The sequence below is a fragment of the Pteropus alecto genome, unplaced genomic scaffold (genome assembly GCF_000325575.1).
Source record: "Pteropus alecto unplaced genomic scaffold, ASM32557v1 scaffold61, whole genome shotgun sequence".
In the NCBI taxonomy this organism is placed as follows: Eukaryota; Metazoa; Chordata; class Mammalia; order Chiroptera; family Pteropodidae; genus Pteropus; species Pteropus alecto.
In genome coordinates, this window is record NW_006434835.1 from 4966229 (window position 1) to 4990447 (window position 24219).

The 24219-nt window shown below is 52.7% G+C and overlaps 1 protein-coding gene across 2 annotated transcripts in view; it reads left to right on the plus strand.

Moving 5' to 3' along the window:
- HPCAL1 (hippocalcin like 1) overlaps window positions 1-24219 on the plus strand; it is an 88411-nt gene that overhangs the window by 484 nt on the left and 63708 nt on the right. The window contains exon 1 of one of the 2 annotated variants that reach the window (XM_006910230.3): window positions 1-41. The exons of the other annotated variant lie outside the window; for it this stretch is intronic. The gene's annotated coding sequence lies outside the window, so the exon portion shown is untranslated. The remainder of the gene's footprint in view (window positions 42-24219) is intronic. 2 annotated transcript variants of the gene reach the window in all.

Below are 24219 nucleotides of genomic sequence, written 5' to 3' on the forward strand. Positions count from 1 at the left end.
GGGCTCGGGAAGCCGGTGGCCCGCGTCCTGCGCCGGAGCAGGTAGGGAAGGGGCGGGCTGCGGAGCTGCGGGGAGCGCGGGCGTGTGCACCAGCGTCCGCTGCGATCGAGCTCTCTGCGTGTGTGTTTGTGTGCGTGTGTGTGTATGTGCGTGCGTGCGTGTGTGTGGGGAGGGGGTGCCTCCGTTTCTCCGTGCTGGGGAGTTGCGGGTGAGGACTGTGGTGTGCCCTGGAATTGCGCGTACTCGAGGGGATCCGCGTGTGCAGATTTTGGCTGCGTTTGTGGGACTGTGTGTCGGAGCGCAGTTGCTGGTGGGGACCGGTGCCGGGCGGGTGTCCAGTGTGAGCGGCTGTGCGTGGGACGGGAGTGACGGGGTGGGCGTGGGCGGTCCAGCCCGGCGTGCGGAGCCCGGGTTGCCAACGGCCCGCACAGTGAGGAGCTCCAGAGCCCGGGGGAACAGTTGGGATCTCCGGGGGCTAGCGCGGGCCTCGGGGACAACCCGGGCTAGCCCTGCGGGGAGGGGGCGGAGGGCAGGTCCGCGCGGCCCACGTGGGTCGCATTTTCGCTCTGGCCTGGGGAGAGGGTCCAGAGGTCGGCCATCCGCTCCTTCCTCCGCGGGCGGAGGGGCGACGGACAGAGCCCTGTTCCCGAGGTAGGAGCCCCGGCATCTCCGAGACCCGCACTGTGATCTGGACCAGACGCTCCACCTTGCCCGGTCGCGATTTGCTTCTCTATCAAATGGGGACAGTTTCCCCCTCGAGGTCTGTCGTGACAGCTATAATGAGGACGTACTAAACACAGCTCTTGACCAAGCTCCTGGCACACGGTATGTGCTACGTTCATTGTGTTGGAGTCTGTTTTTTAAAAAATAGGGTTTTTTTCTTTATCGTGGGTGGGGCTCTTACATTCCGCCCCCTACGCGTGTTTCGTGCCTCTCTCTCGGCCCTAACTTAACCGCGAAGCACCCAGATTCGAGAAAGTTTCGGCTGCTGGGCCCCGCCTCCTCGCCGCACCTCCCGGGCGGCCGCAACTGGGGTGCGCGGGAGCGCGCAGCTCCCACCCTTCTCCATCCCGAAGGCTCCCGCGCGGGAGCTGGTGCCCCTCTCCCGGCCAAGGCAGCGGCTGCGGGGGTCAGGAAGCCCTTTCGCTCAACAAGTGCCTCGTCTCCGAGCTCGCAGTTCGAAGAATCTGAGAGCCAAGGTGTGAACGTGGCGCTCCCCGCAGGGACAAATCTTGGGCTCCCGCGGCATCCTGACTGGGCCTGGTCACGCGGAAGGCCGCCCCCTTTGCTCCGGGCCAGTACATGTTCCCCCTAGAGGAAGGCGTTTGCCAGGACAGAGTCCTGCCTTGGGCCTCCGCATTGGACACCCTGCGACCCCACCCACCCCTCCCAGCCTGCTTCCTTCAGTCAGCCTCTTGCCGGAGGCTGAGCGTCTGCCTGCAATCCTGCCTCCTAGTCCCACACCTTAGTTTTTAAAATATTTAGTGTTGAAACCTACTCGTAACATTGAACTGCAGCGAACGTGCACACAGCTCTTAGCCACGGTGCGCTTTTGGAGAGAATCCTGCCAACGGCCCCATCGCGCTTGCTCAGACCCAGCAGGGCCAGCTGGCCCTGGCTGCTCTGCCACCTTCTGCCAGAGCCAGTGGTTCCTTCCCTCTATCTCTGTGGTTTCTTCATCTCAGGACTCTTCCCAGTCCGAACAACAAATAATCTTTACCCAGGGGAGCAGCTGACCTCACAGGTGCATGAGGCTCTCAAAATGGAGCTGGCATGGAATGGGCAGGGGCTGGGGTGGGCCAGGCTGCTTTCCAAGTGTCACGTGCTCCCGCTGGTGGTCTCGGGGGAGCTGGAATACTCTGCATGCTTTAGGACACAGGAGCAGAAAGCTCTGGTTTGTCTTCCAGCAGGACAGGAGCCCTGAGATCTCTGCAGTGATGGCGGGCTGGGGGAACCGAATAAGCTAAGTTTTCATTCGGATTTGATGGCAAGGGCACACTTAGAATGTAGCCTATTTCATAAAATGATTTTATACCCTAGAGGAGCAAGGGCTTTTCATCTGAATCCTACTCTCTTCCCTGTAATTGGACTCAATAATGATATTTAAAAAAAATCCGTCTGGCTTTCTCAAAAGACAGACCAAAGGCTGTTTTTTTTTTTTTCCTCCCACCTAGTTAAAACCAGCTCTTTGTCTCAAGCAAACCAGTGTTTTGGTCCTAGATCTATTTCTGTTTCACTTTTGAAAGTGCCTGTAATTACTGAGCTCTTGAGGTTTTATTGGATAATGTGCCAGCTTCTCGCTGGCCCCGGGGCTCTGCCTCTCGTTCGCTGTGGGATATAGTGCCGAGATCTAGCCTTGCCTGCTCCCTTTGGGTTCCACTCTTATGCTTTGTGTAAGGTGGAAAATAGATGTCAACATGCGATAATTTGGGAGACTTGGCCTTGGGAATCAGGTGCCCAGAAGAACCCCAGAAGAACAGAGATTTGCCCAAACTCTAGCCGACGATCCATTCATTTCCAACAAGCCCTCCTAGAGAGGGACTCTCAGAGAAATAAAGAACTTGCACAGATTCCTTCAGAATTTATCTAAATGCTCCCTTCTGGCCACAGGGCTGTGTCGAATGAGAAATACAAGGACAGGAGTGGACTCCCCTGGCGCACACGCCCGAGATGGAGCCTCTAACTTACCTAGCTTCATTTCTACCTGGAGCTCCTGTGAATTTTCATCCAGGTGAAGTGGTAGTACTTGCTTTGGGGGCTGTGCCCACTGCTTACAGGGCCTCATGAGCACAGTTCCAAGGGCTTCCATTCACATAAAATACCATGTTGAGTGTTCATGCCTGGGGCAGTCTGTGTTCCCATTACTTCTCTGGTCCTTCTTCCAGACTTGTTCTAAGGCCTTGTATTGCCAGTCATGAGTTAGGTAAAGTGCCAAGTTCATAAGCACCAATTTACGAACCAGCAATAATCCGGGATACTAATCAGGAGCCCCAGAGTTTATTTGGCACCAAAGGGTAGGCTACTTGGCAGCTGACATGTTATCTAGATTGGGAGCAGGTTTGTATTAGAATTTAGCATTCCAGTCAGCCCTAAATTATGCTTGTTTGTTGTGGGATTATGCTTCCAATTTATGAGTTGCCAGCCCAGACTTGATGGGGGATTATGTGTCTTTTGCTAGTATGTAGCACCTGATGTCATTGTGCTTGGGGAAGAGGCACTATAGACTTTAATTGTGACCATTCTCCCACTGTCTCATTGGGTTTCTTTAGTGTTTTTATGCCCACATGTAAGGCTGTGCACCTGCTCATCTCATGTGACCCTTTGGGTTGGGTTTCTAATTAGGGGATGACAGAGGATAATTGTATATGGAGATAGCAGAGTGGGCTTAGGGGGCCTCTCTTGGTGCTACTTGCCCTATGGGGGAAAATGTTTCTTTCAAATCACTTTTCACCACACGAAGAGGTTGGAATCTAGCACCACGGGTTTTAATGGAATCATTTCAGGTAATCAATAAATACAGTTTGACAGGTGGATCATTTCTTAGGCACTGATGAGCAAGGTCTGAATCTAAAGAATTTTTTTTTTTTTTATCATCTGAAAAGCGCAGTAAATCCTTTAAGAGAGCCATACCTTGGCCATGTCATTTCAAATATAATTGAATTTCCAAGGCAAAGCTTCGTAGCTCTGCATTTATGAGGCATGACTAACTAAAGACACCTTCCAAGAGCGCTCAGGCTCTCTTCCTGTGGCATCCCTCCCCTGCCTGCATCAGGGTAGCAAAGATGCCTTCTTGGGTCATTTTTCACGTTCCTTTATAAGCCAAGCGTACTCCCCACGCTTGCTAATCCACCGCTGTTTTTGGGGTATTCGTTTCTTCTTAGCACTCAGATGCAACCCCGGTGGCAGGAAGCCAGGAGACTGGGGTAGGGGTGCCGGCATCAGCCCCTCCCGCCTCATTAGATGAGAAGTCTGAGGAGCAAGGGATGGGTCTCTGACTCTGGCTAAGAAACACTTAGGATTGTTAAGTGCTTATGCCACGGATAGAGCTGCCGTGATCCTGAAGACAGGAAGAAGTCTTTGGGGGTGCGTGGTTCCCCTCGTGGAAGTCTTCCCTGATTGCCTCCATACCCTGATGCTCTAACCGAAATCTCCCCTTGTCCCCTGAGTCAGGCACCATGCCAGATGCATTGACAGGTGAGCAGCCTGAGCTCTCCCAACGCTCAGACCCAGTGCTGTCTTCCAGAACACATCAGGCAGAGCCCTGCTCCCGCCCCCGCCCCGGCACGGAAACCCATCTGCTACCTGCTACGGCAGATGACTCTCATCTAGTCGTTTGTTACAGCTAGAAATCCCAGGAGTGGTTTTGTGCTCTTTCCTCTCTTTTTCCACCCACCTCGTCGGTCAGTTCCCATCAGTTCTCGTTTGCCCAGCCCCTCCCGCTCCGGCCCATCCCCATGCCTCCTCTTCCCAGGAGCAAAGCCTCTCATCCCTTAGCCCGTAGCGGGGCTTCCGGTTCCTTCCCTGCTGTCATGCTGTGGTCAGGTCAGTGTTTAAAACGGGTTTCGTCATCTCGCTCTCCACCCCGCCCCGCCCCCCAGGTTCATTCTCTTCCCCAGTAAGTGCTCCTCTGAAGACCTGCTGTGCGCCTTGCTCCGAGCCGGCTCTCGGAAAGCTGGACATAGCCTCATCCCTGCCCCAGGTGACAGCGATCTTGGCCTTGGGGTGGTGAGAGCATCAGGCAGGCCCCGGGGAGCATGACAGGTGCAGCAGAGGGGAGCGACTTCCTTCCCTGGCCTAGGGCCAGGGGCCTCTGGGAGATTCATGGTCTAAAGTGACCTCTGGGAGGGAGTGGGGACAGTGGTTGCAGGTGGGACTGTGGGGCTGGGTTGTTCCAGGGCCTGCCTTTCTTCTTTCCCACCCTGACTTCTTTATCTGCTAAACTCCTACTCATCCTTGAAAAAATTTTGTTTTAACCAACAGCTTTATTGAGATATGATTTATATACTGTGAAGTGTACCCATCGTAAGTGCACGATTCAGTACTTTTCAGTAAATGCACGGAGGTGTGCAGCCGTCACCACAATGCAGTTTTAGAACATGTCCGTCTCCCGCAAAAGCTCCGGTGTGCACATTTGTTGTTCTTGTCTGTTCCCACCCTCAGCCCCAGGCAACCACCAACTGGCTGTCTCTAGATTGTCCTTCCTTCCTACCTCTCCTCGTATAGACTGGGCTCCACGGCCTCATAGTCCACGAGTCCCCAGTTAGAACTGATCACTCCCTCAGCACTGGTGGAGTGGAGGGCTGTTTGTCCTCTGGGGCAGGGGTGGGGTGCAGAGTCCTTTCACTCAGTGTTTGGTCTTCCGGGCCCCTCGTCCTCCCCTAGCCAGGCACTGGGCACCTGCAGACGCCCAGGCCTGCTGGCCCCTCTCAGGTTGGGTTCGCTCGCGGTTCTTTTGTGAACTCCCGAGCATCCAGCAGTGTGGGAATTCAGAGGGCGGAGCGTGTAATTGCGATGTGGGGCCTGCTACGTACATTATCTCGTTTCAGCAAGATCGCCTCGGGCGAATGGGATTGAACCCATTTGCAAATGAAAAAATTCAAGGATGCCCAGAGCAAAGTAAGCAGCCCAAAGCCATGGGCAGAAAGAAGCAGCAGCAAGAATTCAACCGAGTGGCTCACCCCTCGGCTTCTATCTGGTAGTAAGGATATTTCCTTCTGGAGCTTTTTATGGGCTGATGTTCACTTTTTCCTGTCACTGCCTCCCAAGCAATGTAACCTCCTCTTAGGGTGTGAGTGGTGCATGACACACCTTCATCCGCCCCAGTCCCTGCCTTGCAACTGACCAGTGGAAGTGGCTCCGTGTAAGTGTGCGCATGCGCAGTCTCCTGACGGAGGCGGGGCCTTGGGCTGGAGGGTGAGTGCACTTCCAGGCCTCGCGTATTTCAGAATTTCTCTTGTTGCATCATTTCTTTCTTTGAAAAAAGTAGCATTTTACGGATGTGCAACCCGAGGGACAGAAATCGGGTACCCGATGCGTACAGGCGGTTCTGGGTCTGGCGTGTAGACCCCAGATCACGCGTGGTCTCAGTTTCACTGATGCAGAGAACTTTCTCCGTGGACAGTACGAGTGTCTTGTTTCTTCCTGAAGGTTCAGGGTTATTAGACCCTGTTTTGTTAGATATCCCGGGGGAAAACCAGGAGGGGGCCAGGGAGACTTGGGTTTGAGTTCATCTCTGCTCTTGCGTTTATTGGCTAGGTGATGCTTTCCGAGCCTGGGTTTGCTCAGGTGGGAAGAGGGTTCTAGGCCCACCTCAGACCATCACCTGAGACCTGGAGGTAGAGCATCCAGTTGAGTCTGGCTGCTCACATGTCTGCAGTAAATGGTGGTGACTGCTGTTGCTACTTATGTTCTTGGGGAGCAGTGCCTTTTCCGCTAAATTCAGGTTTATTAGGCATATTTGACTCAGACTGCAGAAGCGTGGCATCTGTTGTGAGGGCCTGTGAATGTGTGCGTGAAGGCTCCTGGAGGGGAGCTGGTGAGGGTTGTGATTTGGAGTTTGGGGAGCTGCCATTTTGGATTGTCCTGGCTCACGTCTTCTGAGGACCATCTCTTGGGGTCCTTGATGGTGACCCTGAACTTGAAGGCTGCACAAAGTGGTTTGCAGTTTGTTCCTCAGACATAACGAGGTATGCACCCTTTGACCCCTGCCCCCCGTGAGCGCTTGGCACGCATTTATGCAGTTTGGATGTGTGTGTGCTGGTGTGCCAGGGGTTGACAGGACTCCTGGGAATGTTGGCAGAATTACGATTCTGTGCAGTGGTGTGTAGAGATCACGGTGTTTTTCTCCCAGCAGCAAAATGCTCAGGTCTCTGCTTCCTTCCTGTGCATTTAACAGACGTTTCCAGAAAACGGAATGGACTGCAGTGCCCCACCCTTCCCTGCCACTCCCGTCCTTTCCCTTTGCCGTGCTGTAATCCATTTTTGGAGGGCAGCGAGAGCCTCTCAAAATCAATCACTTGGGTCTCAAAAAACCCTTCCCAATGTCGTACAGTTTTCTGTGTTTATGCGTGTGGCTGGAGAGTCAGTCCCGGCAGAGTGAGTGTGGGATATCCAGAAAAGCCGGCCCCAATGTGAGGCTAAGGCAGGGCTGTGGGCGGGCAGGACTGGTGGCTCCCCCTGCCCCCACCCCGCCGCCTTCTCCCCTCGCCCGTTGCCGAAGCGTGGGGTGGCAGTGGCAGGAACAAGGCTTTATTAAAAATCCTTCAGTTGTGCAGTGCCAATTGCATGCTTGGTGATGCAGCTTGGACAGTCTGTATCAGCTACCAGGGATGGGAGACAAAATGTGGCAGCTGCTATGGCTTCTTTGGGTGTCTTCCTTCTTCCTAGTAAGTAAAAGTAGAAAAAGGCCTCAGACAGATGCTAAGGCCCAGCTTTCCTTCATGCTGGACCTTTGGCACGTATGACGCATTCTTATTCTCTGTGGCGTACTTTTCCTTTCTCTCTGAAGCCTGGATAAAGAATCGCTGCTTTAGTGCGCGTATGTTCTTGGTGATATGCTCTCACCTCACCTAAAAGCAATATGGTCGGAGCTAGCTGGAAGGTGAATGCTTATGCTTTGGGGAGTAATTTTCACCATTGTTGGTGGGAATAGAGGGGAGGGGAGATGTAGCACGGGTAAGGAATTCCAGATTCTCTTGGCCAGGGACCCCCAAGCAGTGCAAAGGTCTCACTGTGCCCATAGCTCCTTTCCTCTGTGTCTTGTCCTAAGCCAATTACTGGCTTCCTAGTACAAGCACAATTCATTCTCATCCTCATTCTCATCTTCACCATCACCGCCACCATCACCACCATCACCATCACGACCACCACCACCACCATCATCACCATCCCCATCCCCACCATCATCACCATCACCATCACCATCATCACCATCACTACCACCATCACCATCACCACCATCATCGCCATCATCGCCATCATCGCCATCACCGCCACCATCGCCACCATCACCATCACCACCACCACCGTCATCACCATCACCACCATCACCATCATCCCCATCACCATCACCACCATCATCACCGTCACCATCATCGCCATCACCACCGTCACCATCATCACCATCACCACCACGACCATCACCACCATCACCATCACCATCACCAGCACCATCACCAGCACCACCACCACCATCACCACCACCATCCCCACCACCATCACCACCATCATCACCATCATCGCCATCATCGCCATCATCGCCATCACCGCCACCATCGCCACCATCACCATCACCACCACCACCGTCATCACCATCACCACCATCACCATCATCCCCATCACCATCACCACCATCATCACCGTCACCATCATCGCCATCACCACCGTCACCATCATCACCATCACCACCACGACCATCACCACCATCACCATCACCATCACCAGCACCATCACCAGCACCACCACCACCATCACCACCACCATCCCCACCACCATCACCACCATCATCACCATCATCGCCATCATCGCCATCATCGCCATCACCGCCACCATCGCCACCATCACCATCACCACCACCACCGTCATCACCATCACCACCATCACCATCATCCCCATCACCATCACCACCATCATCACCGTCACCATCATCGCCATCACCACCGTCACCATCATCACCATCACCACCACGACCATCACCACCATCACCATCACCATCACCAGCACCATCACCAGCACCACCACCACCATCACCACCACCATCCCCACCACCATCACCACCATCATCACCATCATCGCCATCATCGCCATCATCGCCATCACCGCCACCATCGCCACCATCACCATCACCACCACCACCGTCATCACCATCACCACCATCACCATCATCCCCATCACCATCACCACCATCATCACCGTCACCATCATCGCCATCACCACCGTCACCATCATCACCATCACCACCACGACCATCACCACCATCACCATCACCATCACCAGCACCATCACCAGCACCACCACCACCATCACCACCACCATCCCCACCACCATCACCACCATCATCACCATCATCGCCATCATCGCCATCATCGCCATCACCGCCACCATCGCCACCATCACCATCACCACCACCACCGTCATCACCATCACCACCATCACCATCATCCCCATCACCATCACCACCATCATCACCGTCACCATCATCGCCATCACCACCGTCACCATCATCACCATCACCACCACGACCATCACCACCATCACCATCACCATCACCAGCACCATCACCAGCACCACCACCACCATCACCACCACCATCCCCACCACCATCACCACCATCATCACCATCATCGCCATCATCGCCATCATCGCCATCACCGCCACCATCGCCACCATCACCATCACCACCACCACCGTCATCACCATCACCACCATCACCATCATCCCCATCACCATCACCACCATCATCACCGTCACCATCATCGCCATCACCACCGTCACCATCATCACCATCACCACCACGACCATCACCACCATCACCATCACCATCACCAGCACCATCACCAGCACCACCACCACCATCACCACCACCATCCCCACCACCATCACCACCATCATCACCATCATCGCCATCATCGCCATCATCGCCATCACCGCCACCATCGCCACCATCACCATCACCACCACCACCGTCATCACCATCACCACCATCACCATCATCCCCATCACCATCACCACCATCATCACCGTCACCATCATCGCCATCACCACCGTCACCATCATCACCATCACCACCACGACCATCACCACCATCACCATCACCATCACCAGCACCATCACCAGCACCACCACCACCATCACCACCACCATCCCCACCACCATCACCACCATCATCACCATCACCATCACCACCATCACTATCACCATCACCACCACCACCACCGTCACCATCACCATCACCGCCACTGTCACCATCACTATCACCATCATCCGTCACCATCACAACCATCACCATCATCATCATCATCATCACCATCACTGTCACCATCACCACCACCACCAGTACCACCATCATCAGGTCTCAGCGTTGCTCCCCAACCTTTGAGCCACTGCATCACATAGCTCATTTCTGCTGAATTTTTGCCAGAGGTAGAGTGGAGGGCACTGTTGTTGTTGGGGATAGTGGTGGTGGTGGTGGTGGTGGTGGTGGTGGTTAATGAGGAGAGTTAAGACAGGGTAGGAAGCATAGGGAACCCAAGTGGGTGGATGATGGAATGTAACTCTGAAAGTGGCCTCATAAGGATGATCTGGAAGATTCTTGGAAAATCCCAGTTATGGTGTTTAATTTTATGTGTCAACTCAACTGAGCCAAAGGATACCCAGATAGCTGGTAAAGCGTTATGTATGGGTGTGTCCGTGAGGGTGTCTCGAGAAGAAATTAGCACTTGAATCAGTAGACTGAGTAAAGAAGATCGTGCTCACCAGTGTGTGTGGGCCTCGTCCAGTCCCCCGAGGGCCCAGATAGAACAGGCAGAGGAAGGAGATCTTCACTGTGTCCCCTGAGCTGGGGCGTGTGGGCCGAAGTCCTTGCTTTGCGGGGACGCACGCTGGGCAGGGAAGTGCACGAGAGTTGCTCTCTGTGCTCATTGCTGGTTGGGATGTTTTTTTTTGTTTGTTTTTTGTTTGTTTGTTTGTTTTTTACACACGTCTTGAAACTGCAGGTCTGGAAGCCATCGGGGCTTTACGGTTTGGTGAAGTGACCCCCATCCTATTATGAATGTCTGGCTTTAAAAAGCGTAGGCGGCTTTTTATCTCCACAGCTCAGTATTCTCATTTGTCAAATCGAGCTCAATTCTGAATTCTGTCAGTTCTACAATTCAGGACAAATGTTTAAAAATGTACCCTTGAGTTGTAGGGCACATCGACCTAAAGCAGAGAGAATCATCACAGCTAAACTGCAAAAGAAATGAACCACTTAGAAGACATAAACACTGTAGAGCTGGCATCATAATTCAGAAGAAGAAAGTGATGATATTGAGGAACAAATCTGTGGAGTTCAGATTAGAAAGAAGGGGTAGGGCCAGAAGATATTCAGGTTAGGGGGTTGAACTCGTATTTCCTCTGTGTGTCTGTCCACTCAACACTTTCTTTTAACTTCTGTGCCGGGAACGGTACTACGTGTTAAGGAATCAGATCAAGAAGATGGGCCCATGGTACAAAAGAGACGAGAGATTTCAGTGGGACATTTGCTCTGGGGGCACAGAAGGCGACTGGCAGTTGAGCTAACTTCCTGGGCTCTAGATCCCGTGCGGTAGGTAGGATCTGTTTACTGTTCCTTTAAGAGGGCACTAGCAAGAAAAACTAGCGTCCAGGATGTCGCTCTCCTTCGTAATGGGGCGATTCCGTTCTTTCTAGGAAGTCTTACCGCTGACGATCTAAGAAACCGGTGGACTCAACTTCTTGTTTTGACCGCTTGTGAATTAGAGAGCCGTCAGAATTAGCGAGTGTTGTAAAAGACAAGTAATTGTATTATTATCAGACAAAAGTATATGTATTCATGCAAACTCCTGACCAGATTTCACCTCAAATTGATCTTTATAATGAGTTACTAAGAATTCTTTGAAATGAGTACATTTGTGTACTAGTAGGTTAGTAGGTATTTGCCTACTAGTAGGCTAGTAGGTATTTGCTAAAAGGGTTGGAAATAAGCAATGTAAACATTTCTCCTCAATATGGGTCTGGGAAGCAAGATATAGAACTATACAGACAGTTTTATTTCAATTTTGTTTGGGAGAGAAAAAAGAGAAAATAAGTGGGAAGTAAATATACCAAACTGCTAACAGTGGTTGAGTCTGATAGGGTCATGAGTGGCTTTCTTTCCTGCTTTTTCATATTTCCCTCAATTCTAAAATGTTACCAGTGAGCATATTATTTTTGCAGGTTGGAGGAAAAAAGGTTTTAAAAGGAATCTAAGAACGCATCCCTCTGATAACCTTGTTTACCTTCCGTATTTGCTTGGCAAACTCTTTATAGTCAGACTGGCTGGAACCCACAAATTCCATACTTGTGATGAAATTTTCATTAATGGAAATTTATCATGATGCATCATTAGCATTTGTTAACCTCATCTAAATTCAGTACCGAGTAACTATTAACTGGGATATAAAGAAAATGCTGTGTTTTCCGAGAAATTGATCATTTCAACATGGCAGAGGATAGACTAAGTTTATGATCTAGAATGTGTTTCTTTTTTATTTTGCTTGAATTTGGGTGTTCGCTTTGTTTCTTAACCTGGAAGCAGCCCTCGTGGCTCCTGCTGTGTTAACTTTGGTGGTTTTAATGGGGTGATTTGATGTCCTTGTGCCACGCCCCCACCCCCCCGCCCCCCCATTTTCGTCTTTGCTTTTCCTTCCCTTTTTCTAATCACCAAGTATTCATGAGATGGCCCTCTTCCAGGAATAATCTACTTCTTGTTTGCCTATCGGGCTGCTGTTTTTCAGCTCCCTTGTTGAAAACAACTTTTTCTGTTCTCCATCTTTGCCTTTTCTTCATGATGCCCCTGGAGTGAGACTGCTGGTCTTCAGCTCCTGCGAGTTGGAGGGCTTCTAGGGGTGATCTTTCTCTCATCCCTGTGCTGCTCCCGCTTTGAAATTCGAGTTGACCTTGAGCTGACCTTGGGCCGACCTTGGGCTGACCTGGGGTTACCTTGGGCTGATGTTGGGTTGACTGTTTATTTACCGGCTGGTAAGCAGGGCCATCCGAGCCTCTGTTACAGCCGTCCTGACTTCTGGTGGCATTCCTCCAAAGGCTTCTTAGGCTGTTATACCCATCGTTTTTCAGAGGTTTAATCTGTCTGAGTCCAGGATATTGAGTCAGCAGTGGAAAGTTATGAAAAGGAGGCCAGCCGTCAGAGAAATTGGCTAATATAGAAGATTAATTTCGGGGTAAATGAAGGAGAGAGATGCTTGGGGACTGGGCTGTCTCTCCAGGCAAATAATATTCCTATAAAATGTGCGAAACCAGAGGTTGCCTTTGCTACTAGCTCAGTGCCTGCTTATACTTTCTTGGATTACAAAATTTATTTTAAATCACATTTTAATTGTCTGCTGTCCGTATTTATGATCTTGAGAAAAAAAATCTGTCAGCAAAATTCATACACATCTGGTGAATTATTTCAGGATCTTCACCGTAAGGAAATCATATTTAAAAAAAAATTAGTATGGCTCCAGTGTTCGGAAATTGTTTTTTTCAAAAGCCAGGCCCTCAGGTTATTGCGGGATTTCATACAGAGACAGGAAAGAAGTCCTATCACTGGAAACAGGTAGGTAGCCATGGAGACTGGGTGTGTCCCTGTGGGTTCCTGGGTATCCCAGGTGACCTGGAAAAGGAATAAGCCTCACCTTATGTGCTATTTATTATGTGTATGAATTGAATTTTTCTAAACAAAGGTCAAATGTTTTAGTTGACTTACTAAATAAGTGATTTCTGACATAATTTTGCCCTCCATTCTGTTTGCTTAATTATTAACGCTGTGTAACCCTACCTTTCCTGCCAGAACACTTAAATGCATCGAGGGAACATGTCTCCGAAACAGCCAGAACAAAATCTTTTAACAAAGCTATGACTGCTCTCTTTAACGCATATGACGAATACCCCGTGTAACCCAATAATTATATGGCATACGCCAAGCCTGCTCTGGGCCCTGGGCTACATGGCAGACAAGATCACTGGGCCCTTCCCTCGTGGAGCTTATATCATGTTTGTGACCCAAGACAACGGGATCTGAGGAGGGCCCGTGGGCTGCCCCGCCCCCGGCTTACGCCACACTCGCTGTCCTGCGGGGTGAGCGGGCCTAGGTCTCTCTGGAGAGATGCCACAGCGACTGCTGGGTATGAGCTGTTCTTATTCATAGACATTTCCCAGTATGGAGAACAGTGCTTTATCAGGCTGCTTCCCATCATTTTATATGCTAAAAAAATCCTGTCCATGCCTATTCTTGGGTCCCTCCCCATTTAATAGTTTCAAAGACGTTCACTTGATGGTTAATTGTGTGGAAAGCTCTTGGCACTTCTGGGTCTTGTCAGACACCTGGCAGAATTCTTTGTCCTTACATCCAGTTTTTCGGCATCCTCAGACCCATGGAAACGGGGCGCCCACAGCACCCGCAGCGGGGGGCCCGTGGTGGGCGTCCCCACCCCTCTCTCCTGTCCTGTGCCTCTTTGCAGTCGGTTAGTTCATCAATGAAGGCACGTCCGCTCTTTTTCCTCCCTCTGCGAGTCTGCCGTAAGCAGAGGCCTCCTGCCGCCCTGCTGCTGGACAGCCCATTCTGCACAAGCTTGTCCACCGGCGGGGACCCCCCGTGGGCTTGTCACAACCTGAGAGGCTGCACGTGGGTGTAGCACGGAGTTGGTGGCCTGGTGCTGGATGTTGGTAGTGCAGACTCCAGCCTCCGTGTGCACCGTGGTCTGCTGGGCGAGCTCGGTCCTCTGGCCACACAAGATGCTGCGACGTGAACAAGAAAACAAGCCTCAGGTCCCAAGCACCCTGTGGATGTCCCACCTCATTGAACTCCAGTTCCCATGGGACCGCAGACTGGAGGTGTCTTCTTGGTGCCGTCTCATGGATAGTGAACGGTGTTCTTTTTACAGGAAAAGGCACCTTTATGGGACCCTGTTCCTAACCCGTTCCCCTTCCCGAGGCTTACACAGCATCCGCCTTCACCTTCTCCATGTGAAGTGGGAATGATAAAACCTCCTTCCCAGGATTGCTGTAAAAACAGCCATTAGACCTCCTGTAAACTCTAAAGTGCTATTTAAATGGACGGACCATCACCACCGGCATCACCACCTCCATTCACCACCATCACCATCACCACCATCACCATCACCACCATCATCACCTCCATTCACCACCATCACCACCATCACCATCACCATCACCATCATCACCATCATCACCATCACCATCATCATCACCACCACCACCACCACCACCATCACCATCACCATCATCACCATCATCACCATCACCATCATCATCACCACCACCACCACCACCACCATCACCATCACCATCATCACCATCATCACCATCACCATCATCATCACCACCACCACCACCACCACCATCACCATCACCATCATCACCATCATCACCATCACCATCATCATCACCACCACCACCACCACCACCATCACCATCACCATCATCACCATCATCACCATCACCATCATCATCACCACCACCACCACCACCACCATCACCATCACCATCATCACCATCATCACCATCACCATCATCATCACCACCACCACCACCACCACCATCACCATCACCATCATCACCATCATCACCATCACCATCATCATCACCACCACCACCACCACCACCATCACCATCACCATCATCACCATCATCACCATCACCATCATCATCACCACCACCACCACCACCACCATCACCATCACCATCATCACCATCATCACCATCACCATCATCATCACCACCACCACCACCACCACCATCACCATCACCATCATCACCATCACCATCACCATCATCATCAACATCACTATCACCATCATCACCGTCATCACCATCATCACCATCACCACCGCCATCATCGCCACCCCTGTCCACCATCACCATCAAGCTCTTTGTGTCCACATCCTCCCACCTCTGACATGATTGTCTAAAACAGCAGATTTCCTTGTTGGGTCTTCATGGCCCCTCTTGTGGAAATTGAGTTCTCAGCCTGGGGTCAACCTGTGGTTTTCATTTATCTCCTGCAAGATGTCAACCCACAGAAGAGGCTAGCAGAGTGGATTGTCCAGGCCCCACAGAGGAAATGGGTTGGCATTTGAATCTGCTCACCCATTTCTCTGGATCCTCGGACCTGCCCCATCTTTCTGCCTGCCAGGCAGGGGAGTGACTGGCTGTTTGTGTGCTGGGCGGCCTGGGAACCTTCCTGTTCAGATTAAAAACGCTTGTTTAAATACAGTCACCTTGGCTCATATCAGGGCACATATTTAGCAAGCAGTTCCCCTTAAACCCGCTCCTGGATTTCAGCCGGCAGTGTGGTCACCTCTGTTGGGGTGAAGGGCGGGGTGGGGCGGGGCCTTGCAGTGTCTTCACATGGGGCTCGTGCCTTCTGAGGGAGCTGGTGCTGGGCTGCAGGGCGCTCCCCATCTTGGGCCTCGGTCCTTCGGTCGTCGGGGAGAGAGTACGCATCTTTATTCTCAGCACCATCATTTGAGGAGAGGAACATGTGTTTCTCACTAACCCTCCTGCTTGGGATACTCTCTGGCTCCTTGCACCCTCCCCGATAGCCTTCACAGCTCCCAGTCTTGCTCAAACGTTGCCTCCTCCAAGAAGCCTCCTGGGCCTGCTCAGACACCCTGGTTTTCCTGGTACATTGCTGCTCGGGCTCCCACGGCCCGGCCACCTGCCAGGTTCTGGTCCTGCCTGGCTGAGTCGCCTCCCAAAGGCGGGTGGGTCTCATTTCTCCTCCCTCCTGTGGGCTCTTAAGGGCGGTGCCCATGTGTTGAGTAGTCTTCAGAGACCTGGGCCTGGAAAGGGAGGCCCCAGGTAGGGAAGGGTGCTCCCCCATCGGCAGCTCCCTGACAGAGCTCTCGTTCGTTCGTTCATTTATTCACTTAGCTACCACCATGCGCCAGACTCTGTGCTAGGGGAAGGATCAGGCGAAAATCCTGGCATCTCAGGGCTTATGTTTCTGCTTGGGAGCAACAGACAGTAAACTAGGCAAGTCGGTTATGCAGTATAACGTCATAGCACTTAGAAGGTGCTAAGACTGGAAAATCAATTAGTAGAGGGGAGTGGGTGTTAGCTAGGGAGTGGGTGAGATGCAATTTTAAATATGGTGGCCAGCGAAGGCCTCACAAGAAGGTGACATCAAAGACTGGACAGAAATAAAGGACCCGCCACGTGGAAGCTGGACAGGAGGACACAGCAGTCACAGGCCCTTCTACTCAGAGTCTAGACAGCTCGAGGTTTCACCTTCCAGCCGGGGCACCCCAGTGAGTCTTAGCCAGTGAGATGTCCGTTCAAGGCTGCCGGCCTGCTGTTTCAGCCCAGCTCCCTTCCCGAATAAAAAGTCCAAGTCCCAAGACAGAAGGCCCGTTCATCTCCTTTCTGCCTGGAAAACGGGTGTAATTTCTGGAAGTAGGGCAGCCAGCCTGTGACCACGAGGCTGAAATGCACATGGTCAGGACGGTAAAGGAGAGAAAGGCTCTGGGTTTCTGATGGCATCCTTGAACCACTGCCCCAGCCCTGGACACAGAGAAAACCTTCTTGCCTAAGCCCCTGCTCACTCGGTTTTATGTTATTGGATGGAATATCCAAACCAAATATGCTGCGTGTTCCCAGGTCTGCCAGGCAGACCGTTGCTGCTCGGATACACGGCGTGCTAGCCCCTCCCAGCTGTCCTTGCCCTCCGTCCAGTCACGTTGGTCTCTAAGTTAGTCGTCAAGACTAAGATCCCCGGATCCACGCCAGTCGCTCCCATTCCCGTGCCGCGTTCACCGCCACCTGCCGGCATTACTGTCAGCTTTCGGCCAGCTCCTGACCCGCCTCCCTGTCCTCCCACAGGCCCATTCCCCACGCGGCCCCAGCCGTGAGCCCTCTCAAAGCGTGGCACTCACGATGCTCCAGGCTCCGAAACCTTTGCTTTCAGGAGCAGAGCCCCAACACTAAGCGTGGCCGGAAAAGCCTGCCTTACCGCTTCCAACTCTTCATCCCCCGTGCTGACATCTTGAACTCCACCGATTGGCAGTTCCCTGTCACCCTTTCGCTCCTCTGGGCCTTTACACGTGCTGTTCCTTCTGCTGGGACTCGCCGAACTGCCCCCCGCCCCACCTGGCGAGCACCCACGCATCCTTCAAGAAGCGAGCAGAGCTGCTCTTGCCAGTGGACGCCTTTTCCCTGCGTGCACCCCGGACACCTGTTCTCCACTGTCTGTTAGAGAACCTCACGGCGGGGGGGAATGAATGGCATTTTAAAAAATGTCTTTCTTCCCAGTAGGTAGAGATAGAGCACTTTCCTGTCCACACCTCTGTTCCGTGCTGGCCTTTGCATCAGGCCCAGTTGGCCCTTGCGGTAGACGGATGTTCAGTGGATTTGCCGAGGCAGTTACAGGTGTTGGCTCCCAGGTGAGGTCCCTCCCCTCCCACCTGCACCCCGTATCCTTACTGGTCCAGAAGGGCAGCACCTTCTCTACACACGAACCACGCCTCGCTTATGGTGAACTAGTAGCAGCTGAATCACTGACACTTTCGTCCGTGCTGCGCACAGTTTATCTCAGGTGTGAGGCCACATTCGTCCACTTGACAAACAGTCACTGAGTGCCTGCTGTATGCCAGGCTTCCTCCTGGGCACTGGTTACCTCCAAGAAACAAAACCTCTGCCCTCCTGGAATTCATAGGTACTTCACACACCTTGAACTCACGCGCCAGAAGCATTCTAATCTTTACTTTTAAAATGCGATGTAAGAACAAAGTCTAAAAGATGAATTTCAACATGCAAGAAAGGTCCTGCTGTCTTCAAGGGGGTGGGGCGGGGGGGGGAATGAAGCAAAACGTACCTGCAGAAAGGCAGTGAAGAATTCTTCCAAACAGGGAGATTTAAATTATTAGCTTTCATCTCGCCGTTTTAAGGGTCCAACTCTAGAACTCACGCACCTTGTTGTCATTACGAAACCAAGACTTCTGTAAAAGCCAATTAAAATAAATCGAATGCAAATACTGTTTCATTGTAATGTTAATTTTGAGAACTGGATCAATCAAAGGTTGTGGAAATGCCAAAGTTGTTAAGGCTTCAGTTGCCATGACGACAGCACTATACGTGCCCGGCCTGTCATTCGGAATTTCCTCCTCGGTCTGGCTCCGGCCGGCCGTGACTACCTTTCTCTGGGCTGGGGTGGAACGTTCCGGAGTCAGGTCTGGAGTCTGGTCTGGGTTCTGCGGGTCTGCCTGCTTCCTGACCTTGAGAAGAAAGTCACTGCCCGTGGGCCTCAGTTTGCTCCCGTTAGGGACAGCCACTCGGCCCTTCTCGGAAATCGCTGAATTCAGCTTTGGGATGCTGATAGGGCCGCTGGTTTCCGGCCTGCATTTTGGGGATCGTGCCCAGGGAAGGTGAAGAAATAGCTCCTGGTCGTGCCTTACCTGCCTTCACTGACCTTTGGTGAAAATCGAGTTCTTTATCGTCTTGGCGTGGCTAGTGAGCAAACTGCCTGGGCCGTTGTTTGTTCTGGTGTGTATGTGTGTGTAGGGAGGGCTGTTGGGTTGGACTCTGAGCGCTTTTAACCCATTAGCTGCTATAATCACGTTTCTCAGGAGTTTTTTCTTTGGGGCCATAATTGTTTGACAGATGAGGACACCGGGATTCAGAGGCGACCTGTCCCCCCTGTCCACGGTCTTGGCTGTCAGGCAGCCATGCAGGCTTGGTGCGGGGTCCCGCGTGCTGGCATGCCTGTCTCGCAAGGAGCCTGGGGTCCCATGCTTCTGGGCCTTTCCCTGCACCTGCCTCCGCCGAGGGCTGCTCAGAGCCGGTCCCAGCCACACTTCTTGCCAGCGTCCGGCTGACTAGGCCTCAGTTCCCAGCACTGGGCCCAGGGCCACCATGATGCTTCTTCTGGGCTGTCCCTGCAGAGCGGCCCCTTCCTAACATACATAGTGCGTGGCTTCAGGGTGTGGAGCGCTGGAACTGCACGTGTGGTTAACATCTGCTCCAGCTGGGAGGAGGGCCCGGAGCATCTGCTCAGGTGCCACCTGGCTGACTCACACTCCCTGCCCCAGGCTCCTGCTCTCTCGCTAAACTGGGGCTATTAGTGCCTGTGTGGGACCGCAGTCCGGGTTCTTACAGGTGAGCCCTGACTGGCCTTTTCCCGCTCTGTGGGGGCGGTGGCTGGGGAATGATGAAGCAGTTGGGGATCTTGAAAGCTCCCTAGGGAAGCAGGTTGTTGCAGTGACCTTTAACCTGCTGCAGAGCAGTCTGTTTGCCTGCACGCCAGGCCCTGGAGGATGCAGAGGGCCCCGAGCTGGCAGGCTGTTTGCCATGGGCCGTCATCTGGCCTCCGTCCGGGTACCGATGGCCTGCTAGGTGCTTCCTGAACACGTTCTGGATGGATAAAGCCGAGGCGGCAGGTCGTCCTGGAGGGCCCGGGCCCTGCTGGTCTTGCTCAGTGGGGTGTAAAGGATAATTAAGTCAGCCACATTCTCTTGACGTTGCTTCTCAAAGTAATTGTGGAGGGGGTCCCCCTGCCTCATGGGGTCACTGGCCAAGGGGCTGCAAGTGAATGCTGGCGGGTCAGCCCCAGCACAGCGCTGGGAAGGTGGGAGGTGGCTTCGGCGCGTGTGAAGGAGGTTGGCATATCATCCTGGGTGCTTAAGCAGATGGCGGGAACTCTGTGGTTGATTGGATCCTGCTTTTAAAACGTCGACCAGTCATTCTTTGGGGGTTGGAGATTGGGTCCGGTGGAGGCGGCTGGACTCTTAGGTTGGGAGTTAGCAAACGAGGTGTATGCTGGCCCTCCTCGGCGCCCCGAGCCTCTGCGTCTTCACCTGTACTGTGAGGTAAGGCTGCCTGCCCTGGCGGGCTCACTGGGCCAGGGTGAGGTCACTGGGGAGGATGAGTGAGCGGCTGGCTCGAAGCCGGGGGAGCCTGTGTGAGGGGCTCACTGCCCTCCCTAGCAGCAGCTCTGATGCATGTATGAGATGTGCGATTTCTCCTTTTGGGGAGAATCGAGGCAGTGTCACTTGACACTTACTCTGTTTTGAATAGCGCACTTGCTCCTTTCCCTTCCCCACGCACGTTGAAATTGGCTGGCGCTGGCTGACAGATGCTCCAGCTCCCAGCCTGGGCCTTGGGCCACTGTGGCCTCTCGCCCCATATCCATCCTGCGTTCCAGCTGGGTTGGACCGTTGCCATCCTCCAAATGTGTCCTTCCAGGCTCCACCCCTTCTATTTGCTGTCTCTTGGCTCAGCCCCAGGCATCAGCTCCTCTGGGAGCCCTTCTTTGCCAGGTTGTTGTACAAGCTCTTTGTCTAGGTGGCCAGAGCGCATGGGGCTGGCCTTTTTTAACCTGTGGAGCCCATAACTTAGAGGGAGGTGGTGCCAGTGCCTCTGGGCTGCAGCATCTCCAAGGAGGGGAGCATGACCAGGGCATGAGCTGGGTGTGTCTTCCCTGTGGCCTCAGCATACTGTCCAGCACGTGGAAGGCTCCTGTCACCTGAGTCAACCTGCAGTTCAGCTTCACCTTCTCTGTGATTTGCAACCATGGCTAAGAGTCGGAAGAGTATTTTGCATTGCTCTGGGTCACGTTAGACAAAATTTCAAAATGTATATCGAATGGGGTGTATTTCTGTTACCCCGACATGGGCAAAGCAGCGCCGCAGGTATCCGTTGTGGGCAGTGCGGGCAAGCTTTGGGGGAGACTGTCCTGCTTGCTTCTTTGGGTCCCTCATGATGGCTTGTGGCGGGACTAAATCCTGGCCGTCTGCTTCCTAGCGCTGTGAGCCCAAGTATGTCACTTAGCTGCTCAGAGCCCCGGTTCCCTCACATGGAAACTATACGGACCTGGTAAGGCCGTCACAAGGATTATATGAGCTCGTGTATATTAAAGTGCTATGTTCATGTTAGTTATTTTATTAATGTCGGGGCTCAATTGGGTTTTTCTGATTTACCTTTATTTTAAGACTGGGCAGGAACCATTTTACCAGAGTCATCTGTGGGTGTATCTCACCTTCAGCCAGGACTTAATTCTGGCCAGGAGCTGTGTCTTATTTTGGTAGAGAATGGTGTATTCACAGCCAAACTGTACAGGACCGAATTCCTGGGTAGCATTTTCTGCAGATGGCGTTAACGCTAATGACTTTCTATATTTATATCGCAAGTGGGTGATTTACGGTTAACACCAGACCCGTCACTTTTCGTCTCCTGACTGATGTATCAGAAGCTTCATTCGTAATGGCCTGTTAGATTTAGTGAGTCTGGAAAGACTGCAGTCGAGGCCATTTCTGTTCCCAAGCTGCCCATGTAATTCAGGAGCAGCCCGGCCCCGTGTGCCGGGGAAGGGTGGCTCGGTGACAATCTGTGTTGGGACACAGCCTGGAACAGCGCCTAGCACAGAGCGGGTGCTCAGTAAGATTCATTGATGAAAATGCGGGTTACTCCCTTGCTTGCACACTTTCTGCCCCAGCCCTTCGGGCCCGTGGGGGGTTCTTGGGAAGATGTGAAATGCAGCTTCCCTGCCCTACCCACCCCTCCTGTCTCGGGGACAGCAGGGGAGCCTCAGAAGTCCTGTGAGCTGCCTGGGGGGAGAGAAGTGTATGCATGCAGGAGTTCGAAACCCACCGCCCAGGTAAAGGACTTTGTGATGTCGGTGAGATTGGACACCTTTATTTTTATATTTACTTATCTATTTATTTATTTTTAACTGGAATGAGACCATTTTAATAACTAAAAATGGACGAAAATCAAAAGACTGAGGACCTTGACATGCAGAGAGTGTCCTGGGCTATGTGGGTGGGCCCAGTGCCATTGTATGAAATGCCTCCTTAAAAGGGAGGAGTCTTCCCTAACTGTGGTCAGTCGAGGGAGGAAGGGACCATGAGCCGAGAGATGTGGGCGGCTGAGGTAAGGCAGAGCAGGAGTCACATTCTCCCTTACAGCCTCTAGAGTGGGTACGGCCCTGTGAGGCCAGTCTCTTCCTCCTCGGGCAGAGCCTTCCCTCCAGCATATTCCCCCTTCCCACCTTCCTGGCCGTTGGTCCCACCCTGGCCCAGGCCAGATGGCCAGCGGCAGGAGCTCCGAGCTACCAATGCCGCCAACAAGTGCATTTGAAGTGGTGCTGTGCTGGTCCCATTGTCTCAGCCTCAGGTTTGCCACATTTTTTCTAAACTGAAGTGGCTCTGTCTAGCTGGTGTGCGTGGGGCCACAGGCTGTGGTTGCGACGAGCACGAGGCCCCAGAGTCTGGCTGCAGGACTCCTGAGCAACACAGTAGGACCGATCTGAGCAACACAGTAGGACCGATCTGAGCAACACAGTAGGACCGATCTGCTCCTTCTGCCTGCACGTGTGGTCTTCAACCCTCAAAACACTTCCTGTTATTTAAATCTTGGTCCTTTTGATTTTTTTTTTTCTTTTAAACCAAAGACTTGCCTCCGTGTAGAGTCTGTGGCAAGCTAGAGGTGTTTTCTTTTTCTGAGTGGCGGGTACATGATGAGGGTCTTGTGTGGGTACCCCAGGGAACGGGGGACAGCGAGGCCAGCTTGATGGTCCAGTCTAGATGTTTCTGATGCGGAAGAAAGACGATCAGCCCTGAACTTTTGGGCGGATGACAGATCCTTTTACGAGAATGTTCTTATTTAGCCCTTCAAGGAGAGTGGCTGGGAGCACTGGCTTTGGAGCATCAGTGGGGGACGTGGGTCCCACGCTATCCCTCCCCGTCTCTCGCCAGGTGCGTCACTCAGCCACATCACTCTCAGTTTTTCTCTGATTGGGCAGCTTAACCATCAGCAGTTTATTCTCACGGTTCTGGAAGCTGTGAGTCTGAGATCAGGAGGATGTCGACAAGGTGGGTCCCTCTGAGGCCTCTCTCCGTGGCTGGTAGACAGCCCTCACCTTACTGTGTCCTCGCACGGCCGTCCCTCTGTGTCTGCATGTGTCCGATCACCTCTTCTAAGGACACCGGTCAGATTGGATTAGATTTACCCCTCTGACCTCATTTTAACTTAATCACTTCTTTAAAGAGCCCGTCTCCAAATACAGCCCCATTCTGAGGTCCTGGGGTTAGGACATCAGCCTGTAAATTTGGGGTGACACAATTGCCCGTAGCCCATGGGAGGGATAATGAGGTTGTAAGGGATTAACTTAAATGATGATATATTTAAATGCTTAGCACTAACCATGGAAAGGAAGAGGCATTTCGCTCATGGGCCTCGTATGTGCCAGGTCTAGGTTCTCGCTTCACACGTGTGACGCTCACCATCTGTGCCACGTGTCTCAGGGTGTGGGCCCTGACCGCCCGCCTGAGAATGCACACTCCCAGGCCCCGCGCCCGGCTTCTGGGGTCAGAAGCTGCTGGACTGGGGCCTGGGGATTTGCATTTTAAATAGGGTTCCGAGCACAGTGAGTGTGGTTTGAGAACCACTGTGCAAAGCCGCCTGGCCCTGCCCCCGCGGCGCGCCCCCCACCCCAGCACACCCTCTCCC